Source organism: Crocuta crocuta, unplaced genomic scaffold (assembly GCF_008692635.1).
Source record: "Crocuta crocuta isolate KB4526 unplaced genomic scaffold, BGI_CrCroc_1.0 scaffold42, whole genome shotgun sequence".
NCBI lineage: Eukaryota > Metazoa > Chordata > Mammalia > Carnivora > Hyaenidae > Crocuta > Crocuta crocuta.
In genome coordinates, this window is record NW_027528744.1 from 1,460,125 (window position 1) to 1,474,124 (window position 14,000).

General features: G+C 39.2%; 1 pseudogene; it reads right to left on the reverse strand.

Annotated features, from left to right (window-relative positions):
• Nucleotides 1-7,749: 7,749 nt before the first annotated feature.
• On the reverse strand, nt 7,750-8,133 carry LOC144224364 (large ribosomal subunit protein eL13 pseudogene; annotated as a pseudogene).
• Nucleotides 8,134-14,000: the final 5,867 nt, after the last annotated feature.

Sequence of the window (14,000 nt, forward strand, 5' to 3'; positions counted from 1 at the left end):
ATATCATGACCAAATAACATTCCATCTTCCTACCAAATTTCTCTTTTATGACATGCAATTTGCCTGTTTCATAGACAACCCTGTCATTTCTCTGGGTTGCAGCATCCAGTCTGTCTCAGCTATTCCTCACTTCGCTATTTGGAATTAAATTTCCTGTTCATCACAACAAATTATATATTATTAAAAAGGATGTCAGTTGAGTCACCCAAAACCTTGGATAGGGAAAAATGAAATAGGATATAAATGAAAGAAGAAAAAGGAGAAGAGAGGCCAGCCACATCTTCTGGCCCTCCAGCCTTCCTCCGTTTTCCCACATCCTATCCTAACTTCCGCAGGACTGCCGGGGATACCCAGCAAATCACCATAAACTGTTGAAAATGCTTCTCTCATACCTGTTTCCAAGTTTTGAACATATTTTAACAAACTAATAAGTTTATACTGAACTCTCTCAACATATTGTGAGAGTAACATACCTGAGTAAGATGACTTTTATGCTCCATAATTTACAAGATACAAGCATTGACTCCTGTTTTCAAACAATAAAAAGTATTTCTAGGGGTGCCTGGGTGGCTTAGTCAGTTAAGCGTCCGACTTTCGCTTAGGTCATGATCTTGCGGTTTGTGGGTTCGAGCCCCGCGTCGGCTCTGTGCTGACTGCCAGCTCAGAGCCTGGAGCCTGTTTCAGAGTCTGTGACTCCCTCTCTCTCTGACCCTCCCCTGCTCACGCTGTCTCTCTCTCTCTCTCTCCTAGAAATAAATAAAGCATTAAAAAAATTTTTAAAAAAGTATTTCTAGTAACTGAAAGAAAAGGTATTTATCATCTCTCTTCTCTAGGAAACAGCCATCAGGTTATTCAATGGCAGTTGAGAATGAGTGTGTGTAATTGATGCAGTTTGATACTTTTATTTTTAGTATAGAATACACCTCAACAAAATGTCTTAATGTTCAGTAACTTAATGGCAGAATTGTCAACCAGATTGTTCCCTACACAGCTACTACAGTACTTCTATTTCAAGAGCGATTTGAAGGCATCAAAGATTTGATTTATATAACTAAACCTAATCAGTCATCCTTTGGGACTGAAACAGCTAAAATAACATTGATAATAGAATGGAAAAGTATAAAATCTATATAAAGCATCATTGATATTTTTTCATTATGATCAATCTATTTGATATATGCAGCAGATCATTTCTCTCCTGTTTTTGATAGTAAATGGGACCAAGAAAATAGAAAGTCTAGGACTGATTGATGATTTTTTAAGTTAATGAATGTCAGTGGCAACAAAGGCTACAGGGATCACACGCTAAGGAGACAGAAGCATCTTCCTAAAGCAAACATTCTCTTGACTTGCCCTGCCAGTGTAATTCCTATAATAATAAAATGTTTTAAGTCTATGGAGTTCTAAGCAATGAGGATTTTTTTTTAACTGGAACAGAAGGATGTTTGTGATGTTTCCCACAAAACAGTCTCATAGTTCTTTCTTCTGAGCTCTCTTCCCTGGGTTTCTGTGACTATGTGCCCTGTGACTTTCCCACTGCTTTTCAGGCAGTGGCTTCTCAGGTTCATTTTTGAGTTCCCCATCTCAATGGCCCTTACGTGCTGATGCTACCCTTTTCAGTGTTAGTTCCTCTTCACCTCTCATGACACCTGTGTCCTTAGGTCTGTTCACTCATAACTGTGGTTTCCGTCTGCAGACCAGGAATTCTCAGCACATGAGCATCTCTAGTCCAGCCCTCACTCCTGATGTTTGGATGTGAAGATCCATTGGACCATCCTGCCTGGTTCTTGGAGGGCCACTTAGAATCACTGTGCTGCTACCAGAACTCAGGAGCTCCACTTGCTGCGTTTGTGTTCCCTCTCTTCAAATGGCACTGTCACCCATCCTTTGGGCAAGAGATATAGCAGACTCATCCCAATTCTGCCTTCCCTTTCAGTGCTTGCAGCTGATTAACCTCCAGTTTCTGTCTGTTCTCTCTCTCCAACATCTCTCCATTCTGCCTGCTCCCCCAGCCCCATCACTCCTTATTTAGGCTGCTGTTACCTCTCGCATGGACTTGTACAAAAATGTCCTAATGGATCTTCCTGCCTCAGGTCTTGATTCCCTTCAATCCGTTTTTCAAACCACCCTTAGAGTGATTTTCTGAAATGTGAATCTGGCCTTAACATTTCTCTGTTGAAACTCTTTAATGGCTCCCTGATGCCTTCAGGTTAAGTCCAGTCTCCTTAATGGCCGTTCATGATGTGACCCCTGACTGCATCTCCAGTCCCCTCTCTCCTCCTCTTATTACGTTTGTACTCTTTGTTGAGCCTTATGGAATTTCTAATTTCAACTCCTCAAATGGAACATGCTTTCTTACCCTCTGGGCCTTTGCTCATGTTATTCCCTTTACTTCTGGAAGGCAATTTTGTGTTGTTAGTTAAGAGCATGGGCTCTGAAATGATACTGCCTGGTTTGGAATCCCAGCTCCCCATTTCCTGGGCTTCGATGGTGATGATGAGGACCTTGGTGATGTTGGTAACAGTATCTGCTTGTTGGGGTTATTACAAAGATTAAATGAGTATGAGTTAGAACCATGCCTGGGCTCTAGTAAACAGTCAGTAAATATTAGTGGTCTATAACTTCTCACCTGAATAGATAACATTTTTCTAAGAATCCTTGTCTGGGCCATTTTATTTGACTAGATACAATTTTTGTTTTTCCACACAATCTTGCATACCCTTGTGGTGGCAGGTGTCCCACACTATACGACATCTGCTTTTCTGTTTACTTCTCTCCCCTGATTGGTTATACATTTCTTGAGGTCAGAGTTTTGTTTTGCTTGGTATTGCTTCTACAAGGCTCTAAAACTGTGTCTGGCTGATAATAAGTGCTCAATAGGCAACTCAATTTCCACATAGAAAATCTTCGCTTTTTAAGAACTAAGATTTCAGGAAAAAGAGGAGATTCAACGCCTGTATTTTGCATGTTCTATCATGGCATTGTATTTTAAGGAAGTATTTATATTTAACTGGGATTTCATGTTGAACTAAAAAGATGTACAGCTAGTTGAATTTCTCTCCTGTAAACAACAAAAACCAATACAGAGACAATTATAAATTGCTTTCCTACTAAAATCAAAGTCTGCCTGAGGTTATTGCTGTGTGACTAGTACCATCAAGGGTTTCCACCCCTTTAAAGGTCTTAATAGACAAGAGAAATGGAAAGAGAAAAGATAGTGCTCTTTTAAAAATGTGAGAGCACTGTAAAGACCCTGGGATTAATAAGGGGAAAGGAGTTGGTTAGGAGGAACCAGGAAAAGCCTCTCCAATATAAATCAGATACCTCTTCTTGTTCTCTCTTGCTTTTTTCAAAACCAGTGTCTGAGCTCTGTCATTCTATCAGTCTTTATTTCTGTTTCCATTTGTCTTCCTGTGCTTGCCGCTGCTACTTCTTCTACTGACATCCGTCCTCTTACTGAATTTTAAGAAGCTGTTGGCAGGAAGGTGGTGGATGCAAGATCATTTCTGTTATGGATCTACTTTATACCTGTAAGATGAAAATGTTCTTGAAAATGACATATTTAATTACTATTTTTTTCTGTCCTCCTCTGAATCAGGAAGAACAAGTCTAGAAACAAGTCACATTAGTTTTGTATGGAACTGAAAAAGATTTTTTTTTCAATGAAAGATATAATACCAAGAGATTTTTTTGCCGTTAGTGGAGGGGAAAAAAAGGAGGCATTTTAAGGTATAATTCATATTCCCTTCATTAACCACCTTTAATATCTTTGGTTGCATGGGCCCTCATAATCAGAAGGGTCTCTATTTTATAGAAGGAGGAAATGTAACAAAATTGGTTAGTAGAAATAAGTGGCCAGTAAATTTGGGGAAAATGAACAGGTAGTTGAGACTTAGTGGAGAAACACAAAGCAAAGAAGAAAAGACAGCAAGATATCTGTAATCTTGTGAGCACAGGTTGGAAGCAAGCCAAGTGACCAAAGCAGAGAGTCAAGATCTTGCTGAAGCATTCACTACTTGCATCACTCCTAGTTACAGATCTTATACAACTTACAATGGTGTCATGGCCCAATAAACCCACTATAAGTTGAAAATATTTTGTCAAAAATTCATTTAATACATCTAAATTACTGAACAGTAATCTACCAAACATCATAGCTTTGCCTTGCTTCTCTTAAATCTACTCAGAATACTTCCGTTAGCCTGTAGTTGGGCAAAATAGTCTAACACAAAGCCTATTTTATAAAAAAAAATATTAATTCTTTCATGTGATTTATTTAACACTGTACTGAAAGTGAAAAAAAAGAATGGCTGTATGGGTACAGAATGGTTGTAAGTATATCAGTTGTTAACTCTTGCGATCCTGAGGGTGACCAGAAGTTGCAGCTCACTGCCGCTGCCCAGCATCATGGAAGGGAATCGTACTAAATACCACTGGCCTGGAAAAAGATCAAAATTCAAAATTCAGAGTACAATTTCTACTGAATGGGTATTGCTTTTACACCATGTAAAATTGAAAATTTGCAAGTTGAACCATAGTAAGTCAAGGACCATCTCTACTTTGGGATGATTCCTTGTAACTAATCTTTTTGTACTTTTTCATTTTTTAAAAATTTCAAGTGTAAAGAAAAGCAGGGAGGATAGTATAATGAACATCTATATTTAAGCAGCTAGGGTCCTGGCAAGAAAGGGATGGCATACTTCAACAGGAAAATTTGAGGAGAATTTAAGAAAGAGATTGTTCATGAAGGTGTTGGCTGGGTTTGGGGACCCAGAAAGGGTAGTGAAGGATTGGGGAGCTGCGAACAATGGAATTTGTTATCTTCGTGAGGCTTAAAGGCACAAGAAATAAGTAGCAGTTATTTAAACCCAGACAGGCTGACTATGAGGAGTGGTAGGGAGGGAGCCAGGGTAACACACATTCCACAGTTCTTTCTTCCTGGTCTCCTGGAGGTACTTCTATTGGCCAAACTTAATAGGAAGTCAGATGTTACAGGAGTCCACTGTCGTGGTTTATGAAGGTCAGCCTTCTAGGGAGCACGGTAAGTTGGAGAAGAGTGAAGGATATGCAGGACAGAGAGAAGATATTCAGCACACTATGTGTAAAAGAAAGAACTCCTATTTAGAGGTGGAGACACGTAGGGGGTCTAGCTTGTTTTCAAGTTTTAGGTTGCAATCCGTTAGTAAGATGTAAAAACAGTTTAGTGGATAGTGACCAGGATTTTAAAAGAAAAACAGAATAGAAAATATTTAGGATGACTCTCATGCAGCAAGGATGTATGCATTTACACTTGGGTGCTCACACGCCTAAATTCACACTGACTGGACATATATTTCTTACTGTTGGTCACAGTAAAAAGAATATTTATGTGCACCTGGGTGCCTTAGTTAAACATCTGACTCTTGATTTCAGCGCAGGTCATGATTTCACAGTTCATGGGATCCAGCCGTGCATTGGGCTCTATGCTGATGGGCTTGATGCTGATGGTGCAGAGCCTGCTTAGATCTCTCTCCTCTCTCTCTGACCCTTCCCCCATACACACTGTATCTCAAAATAAATAAATAAAAACATTGAAACAAAAACAAAACAGAATATTTAGCCTGGTTCAGAAAGGGCAAAGGACTCAGAGAGGCATTTCTCCAAAGAATATATATAAATGGCCAACGAGCACATGAAAAGATGCTCAGCATCCCTAATGGGACTGCAAATCAAGTGCCCATTAGGATAATTATTGTAAAAAAAAAAAAAACCCAAAACAAAAACCAAGTAAACAGAAAAGGAGAATGATTAGTAAGGATGTGGAAAAATTGGTGGTGCCTGTGCTCCACTGGCGGCATTGTGAAACGGTGCTGCCACTATGGAGAACATATGGTGGGTCCTCAAAACTTAAAAATAGAATTTCCATATGATCCAGATATTCCACTTCTGGGTATTTATCCAAAGGAATTGAAAGCAAGATCTTAAAGGGATAGTTGTACATCCATATCCATAGCAGCATTATTCACAAAAGCCAAGAGGTGGAGACAGCCCAGGTGACTACTGACTAATAAAGGAGTAAGCAAATGTGGTATATTCATAGAATAGAATATTATTCAGCCATAAAAAGGAAGAGATTCTGACACAAGCTACAACACAGGTGAATCTGGAGGACATTATACTAAGTGAAATAATCTAGTTTTCAAAAGACAATACTCTATGATTCTACTTAAATGAAGTACTTATTTTTTTTATAAATTTGCATTTTTTAAATGTTTTGTTTTTTTCTGAGAGAGAGAGAGAGAGGAACAATGTGAACAGGGGAGGGCCAGATAGAGAGGGAGACACAGAATCCGAAGCAGGTGCCAGGCTCTGAGTGATCTGTCAGCACAGAGCCCTATGCAGGGCTTGAACCCACAAACCGTGTGATCATGACCTGAGCTGAAGTCAGACACTTAACTGACTGAGCCACCCCGGCGTCCTTTAAATAAGTACTTAGAATAGTCAAATTCACAGAGATAGAAAAGTAGAATGGTAGTTTCTGGGGACTGAGAGAAAGGGGGAATGAGGAGTTGTTGTATGATGGATATAAAATTTTAGGCTTCAAAGATGAAGAACATTCTGGAGATGGGTGAGGCCTATGATCTGACCTAACTACTGAACTCTGCACCCAGTAGTAGTTAAGATGGCATTATGGGCTACACTGTGTCCCCTTGCCCCTCAACTTAATGTATTGAAGTTCTAGCTTCCCAGAATCTCAGAATGTGACTGTATTTGGAGATAGGGCCTTTATAGAGGTAATTAAATGAAAAGAAAACCCTTAGGGTAGACCCAATCCAATCTGATTATTATCCTTACAAGAGGAAATTTGGACACAGAGAGATTCCAGAGATGTGTGCACATGGGACAGAAACCATGTGAAGAAACAGAAAGTGACCATATGCAGGCAAAAGAGAGGCCTCAGGAGAAATCAAATCTGCTGAATCAAATCACCTTAATCCTGGACTTCCTAACCTCCACAATTGTGATAAAAGGGAATTTCAGTTGTTTAATCCACCAGTCTCTGGTTATTTGTTATGGCAGCCCTTGAAAACTAATACAGATGGCAAATTTTTTGTTATGTGTATTTTTATCATGATTCCAAAAAAATAGGTGGAAAACAATGGTCTAGCTGGCTTTATTTTGGAAGAAATCTGGAGAGAAGTTTGTGAAGCTATAAATGATGAGATTGCAGAAGAAAATAATTTGTATTCTGTGTAAAAAGATATGGCTGGGACTGTGTGTTGAGCTACATGTTGAGAACTGCAGACCTGTTATATACAGGCTTCTGAGAATGGCTGAGGTCAGCATAGGTATAAACTAAATGCTGGTGGGCTTTACTTGCCTTGTTTAATGTGATCCTTGCCTGGAAGGAAGCCCTTGAGGAAGCAGTTTGGGTTCTTGAAATTTAGTAGTATAAGTATCAATCGTGACAATTATTAAATTCATTAAAAAACTTCTCTGTGCTTAGCATAGTATTCAAAGGATAGATATTGGTTGTATAAGTTAAATATTATTATTGCCAGTTTTTTTTTTATCACAAGTTGCACTTGTGAACATCCTGTTCTGCAGTTTTCTTGGCCCCTTCGACCCAGATGCTAAGGGCTGGAGATTGTCATGCAGAGACTGGCAGACACCTTGCAGTTCTCTTCGTCTCTATGACTCTGGCTTTCTTCTTACAGGCATTTCATATAAGCATGTCTGGTCCTGTTAGCTAGGTAGCCGACAGCAAAGCTATCTGCCTTCCTGTGGGACAAAAGGCTTTCTGGGAGAGAGGATAGATCTGGTGCAGTATTCCTGCAGCCATTGCATGTTGGCTCGCAGGGACTCTGTGGGCTTGTTCTGCCTTTTTGGATCCACTGCTGACATCCCAATGGTCAGTTCCACCTTCTTGTGAATGGCAGCCACCTGCAGCTCTTCCAAACTGAAGCCCTGCCAGCTTACACTTCGGTGTGATAGCTCATTGTGGGGGCAACTCTTAATGGGCTGAAGGGTCCAGATGGCGATGTAGCATGCCTTGGCTTGCCAGGCCTTGAGTCTGCAGGTCTCCTGTGCCCGCTGGTTGAACCATGTGGCCACGCGCCACTGCCACTCCTCACAGAAGTGGGATAGTGCCATTCTGGCTGGGTGCCGTGGCTGCTGCCTGTGGGCCTCCTCCAAGGGAGAACAACCAGCAAGAAAGAACTGGTGCCACAAAACGTTCTGTGATGGTCTATTCCCATTTTATGGATGAGGATATTAACGGTCAAAGATGGTAGGTTGTTTAAGTAGCTAGACCTCAAAACACATGTAATTCCCATGTAACTGAAGGAAGAAAGAACATGTATAGTTTTAAACTTTAGCTTGAGCAGTATCTGAGAGAGATATCTAATAGGAAACGATCCTGTGGTAAAAGCCTTTTAAGTAACAGGAAGAAAATATTTTCTGTACCACACATATTGGAAGTCTTTCTATTCCTGTGGGAAGTGGGGAGATCCATAAAACCTTTTGAAACTTAGCTGTGGTTAGGCTTTTGGGTTTGTTCACAGTGTCCTTTTAAATCAACTTCACCGAAGCATACTTGACATAGGATGAATGCATGCATTTCGTGTGTAGAGTTTGTTGAGCTTTGACAAATATGTAAACCTATAAGCCACGAACAAAATCAAGATATAGAACTTTTCTGTCACTTTCCAAGTTTCCAAAAGTCCCTTATCAGAGAGCCTCCCTGATGTGCACTCCTGTCCTCCCTTCTCTTGCTTCCTCCCTCTCCCTTGACCCCACCCTCCCTGCTTTAGGAAAGTCTGTCTTGTTTTCTTTTCTATTCCTATCTCTGGAATTTCATATGAATGAAATTTTACACTTTCTAAGTTTTTGTTTGTTTTCTTTGTCCTGGCTTCTCTTAGCAAAATGTTTGTGAGATTCATTCATGAAGTTTATACATCAATAGTTTATTCCTTTTTACACTTTTTATTGTGGGGTAGTGTTTCATTGTACAAATATACCACAGTTGGTTTAACCACTTATTTATTGAAGGACATTTGAATTTTTTCTTCCAGTGTTTGGTCATCATTAATAAAGCAGCCATGAACATTCAAGTACAATTGTTTGTACAGGCATATGCTTTCATCTCTGGTGGCTAATTACCTAAGAGTGGCATTGCGGACTTGCAGGTGCGTGTTGAACCTTGTAAGAAACAGTCAGATTATTTTCCAAAGAGGTACCGCTTTGCATTCCCATCAGCAATACAGAATAGTTCCAGTTCTTCCACATTGCACTAGCACTTAGTATTGTTGGTTTTTAAAATTTTAGCCATCTGGTAGGAATGTAGTAATTTTCCGTTGTGGTTTTAATTTGCATTTCCCTGATGATTAAAGATGTTGAAAACATTTTTATATGCTTTTTGGCCATCCTTATGTCTCATTTTGTGAAACTTCTATCCAAATTTTTAGTCCATCTTTAACTGGGTTATTTATCTTATTATTGAGCTGTAAGACTTATTTGCATATTCTGGATACAGGTACTTTGTCAGATATGTGTTTTGTAAATGTTTTCTTTCCCCAGTCTTTGGCTTGCCTTCCCTTTTTCTCAACGGTGTCTTTTGAAGATTTTTGTATTTTGATAAAGTCTAGTTTATTAGCCTTTTTTTTTTTTTATGGGTACTGATTTTTGTGTCCACTGGAGAAATTATTGCCTATCCCAAAGTCATGAACTTTCCTCCTATCTTAGAAATTTTGGAGCAAGTGTTTTATAGTAGATATTTACTCTGGGGCAGAGTCATAGTAACTTGAAAATCGGTAAATAGCAAAACTAATAATCAGATGTAGAATCAGCTCATGGTTACGGGCTGAGGGTAGTGATTGGAGCAATTTTAGTATTGGAGACAAAAATGACCAAAATTAATATATTACCTCTACCAAATAAAATTCCTAGCCTGTCATTGCCTGGTGTGGGCCATTATTGGAGTTGAGCTTGTGTGGGTTGCTCATGTGCACGACAGAGAGCAAAATGAGAATAGAGGAAAACTAAAACTAGAATCAAGGCAGATATGACACCAATCTGACTGAGGGCTCTGCTAAAATGGGAGTGACAGGGAATAGTTAAAGACAAGTGTATTGTATTCATAAGTTGTATGTTGTGTTTATATATTTATGCTTATGTTAACTTTAGTAAGTTGTATATACTTTATTTGAAAACATTAGTCATTTTTTTCTAATGAAAATTCTTCAAAAATGTATTCACTCAAAGCTTGATATAGACATAACTGAATTGAGAATACCAATCAACATTCTAACACATAAGTAATAGCCCTTTACAGAGGCACATAAAAGGGCTTTATTTGCTTCTAACATGGAACTTGGAGTAGATACCTTTAAAAGCAGAGAGAAAATGATGGTATTTCTTTGACATCTAGGGTTCTGATGAGGTGAATAAAAGAAGAACCACTTGTCCATTTGAGAGCTAAACTTGAATTGAACATTTCTTTACCTTCTGAAATGTTCAGTTAAGTGCTTTTACACTTCAATTTTCCAGCCTGGGCCAAGACCAGAAATGCCAAAATGATATGAGAAAGGCTGTTCTTACTGTTTTTCTGGCTGGGATTGGAAGAGAAAGTGCCAGCAATCTTGTAAGAAAGCCTGTTCTCGAAAGATCTGCAACCCAGTTTGCAGAATCAAGGGGTTTGGATAGTTCAGATGAGTTTGGCTGAGTGTCCTGGTGTGTTCATCCGAATAACACCCTGCAGAAAGCATTTTGTCTTATCAAAGTCAACCACAGAATTCTTTGTGTACTTCCTCAGACATCTTAACCATCATGTGTGCCCATCCAGATAAACCGCTAAAGGCTAGCTGAACACTGCCAAATTGAAATGTTGGAGCATGATCCCTACAACTAGGATTCACATTTCAACTTGAAATAATGAAAATAGTAATCACAGTGATAATTTTATAAAATGTTGATAGAATTGGCTCCAAAGTACATCAGAATCTTTAAACTACAGAAGGCATTAGAGATAACTTAGCCTAACCTCTCATTTTATAGTTTAGAAATTTAAGGTTCAGAGAAATGAGATATTTGCCCAATATCATGTAGCAAGTTAGAGGCAGTGTCCAGCCTGGAAAACAGGATTACTTTGTTCCTACGATATATCGTGATATAGGCTGAGTGATTTGTTATTTATCATACGAGTCCCAAAAGATAAAAAGTAGCTATAAAGTTACTATGTGGTCATAGTATGGCAAGTAAAAAGGAAATTCATTAGATGTCCTGAAATGGAAAATTATTATTTCAGTATTCAGGGTTGAGGTGCAAACAATATATTCAGATCTACTAAAACCCCTCATTGATATGCTGGTTTTCAAATATGTAAATTATTTGGCAATGTTGTATGCTAGAAGACGTTCTTTCTAAAAGATCTTTTTATCTTTTCAAGAAGGTTGCTAGGAAGGTGCTTATTGCCTTCAGAGCCTAGGTTGGGGATTCTCATTCACACACATCTATTCAAGAAGCAGCAGTGGAGCAATCATTCATCATGACCATCCTGCCTGGAATGTGGTAAAGGCGAGGCAGTCTGGCTGCAGGCTGACTGGTGTGGAGCAAACACTGTAGGTGAGTCCACAGAGGGGGTTAGTGTCCATTCCTTGAGTGAAAATCCTGGCCCAAGTGGGACAAATAGCCTCAATTGCAAGACCGGCTTGGCTATTCACTGCCTGCCTCCACAAATCAAGGCAAAGGTTGTCCCACGGTTGTTTCTGCTCCTGAAAATGGTTGCAGTCGCTCACAAGTGCACAAAGTGGAGGACATCTCCCAGTGGTCAAAATGCTTATTCTTCCCTGACAGAGTACCCATTTCTTTTTTTAAAAGTGTGTGTGTGTGTTTGTTTGTTTATTTATTTATTTACAGTCAGAGAGAGAGAGAGAGAGAGAGAGAGAGAGAGTGAGAATCCCAAGCAGGCTCTGCACTGTCAGCTCAGAGCCCAAGGTGGGGCTCAAGCTCACCAAACTGTGAGACCATGACTTGAGCTGAAATCTAGAGTCAGACACTTAACTAACTGAGCCGGAAATCCCGGTATCCCCAGGATAGTGATTTCTTTCCTGTTTTTCTTCCTTATACTTATAGCAACCATTCTATAATATAATTCAATAATAATAGTATTAGTGATAATAGTATATTATTATTGTATTTTTAACAGGCTCTGCTTTGCAGGGTGATTTGATTAAAGAAAGTGTTTAAGAGTATAAATAGCATTTGTAAATAATATTATTAATGGAAATTACTCATTGGCAAAAATTGGGCTAGGTCTCTATAATCTCTGGATCCCTTCCTCCTCTAACATGTTAGAGGGCCTCCTCTATGCATCAGGGCCCTCTGTTACACACCTTCTCTTCCTCAGCCAGGCAGCCAACCAGCCACCCTGCACCTATATGTTTGTATAACAAGACTATTAGGGGAATCTGATATGAATGAACATAAATACATATCCAACATGACTGCATCATATCACCTTAACAGGAGGAAAAGTATTTCTATGTGCACAGGACATGTAATACAGAGTTTCTATAACATCAAACCCTTTAAAGTTTTGGTAAAACTTGTGCTGAAACAAACATGAAGAAATTTGGCCACCTCAACCCTGCCAGCACCATATATTCTTTACTACCAGGTGAAATACTTGCTGGAGTAATATAAAGGGACCTGTGGTGTTCACCAGAGCGGACAAGTTATGCTTAAAGCATTTAAATAAAAGTCTAATCCCTCATGACTGTGGGTTTGGATAACATAGGCACAATGGCTTTTTCATAATATAATGGAAAGATATATTATTCATAAGATGATACCAGTTACAGTTGATTTTACTCATTTTTTTTACTCTCATTGGTTTTATTTAGCTGATGTCACAATGGAAGCAAATTCTATTAATGGGAGTATTGAAGAGTTGGAAACTGGGCTTTGAAGTGAAGTAGCTGGTTCAGAAATGGTATATGTACATCTTAAGTGATAACAAACCTAATCCAAAATACATATTTTCATAAAATCTTACTTAATTCTCTACTCAATAGTTCTCCATTTTACTTTAGAGTTAAAAAACACACAGAAAGCAATTCTTTTTTCTTTTTTTTTTTTAATTTGAGAGAGGGAGAGGGAAAGAGAGAGGAAGAGAGGGGTCACTGGAGAGAAAAGAAGAGAAAATTCATAAAACAATTCTGAAGCACTAGGTCTTATAATGAAATTCAGTATGTATTAGGAGACTATGAGCCCACTTACATAAGTGAGGAATCTAAAATAGCCAGGGGCACCTGGGTGACTCAGTTGGTTGAGCTTCCAATTTGGCTCAGGTCATGATCTCACGTTCTTACATTCTTGGGTTCAAGCCCTGCATCAGGCTCTGTGCTGACAGCTCAGAAACTGGAGCCTCCTTTGGATTCCGTGTCTCCCCCTCTTTCTGCCCCTCCCCGACACATGCTCTAATAAATAAATAAAACATTAAAAAAGTAAGGAGGTGCCTGGATGGCTCAGTTGGTTAAGCAGCCAAACTTGGCTCCAGTCATGATATCAGTTTGTGAGTTCAAGCCCCGTATCAGGCTCTGTGCTGACAGCTCAGAGCTTTGAGCCTGCCTCAGATTCTGTGTCTCCCTTCTCGGCTCCTCCCTTGCTCACATTCTGTCTCTCTCTTTCATAAATAAATAAACATTAAAAAAAAAAAAAGTAAAATAGCCCAACTCACAGAAGCAAAGAGTAGTTTGGTGGTTGCCAGAGGCTAGGGGAGGAAGAAATGGTGGTCAAAAAAGACCAAGTTTAGTTATGTGAGATGAATAAGTCCTAGAAATCTACCGTACAGTGTAGTGCATAGAGTTAACAGTACTGTTCTATATATGTAAAAATTTCCCAAGACAGTAGATCTTACATTAATTGTTCTTATTGCACACACACAGACACATACACTAAACAGGGTAGGAGGAAACATCTGGAAGTGATGGATAAGGTTATGGCATAGATAGTGGTATTGG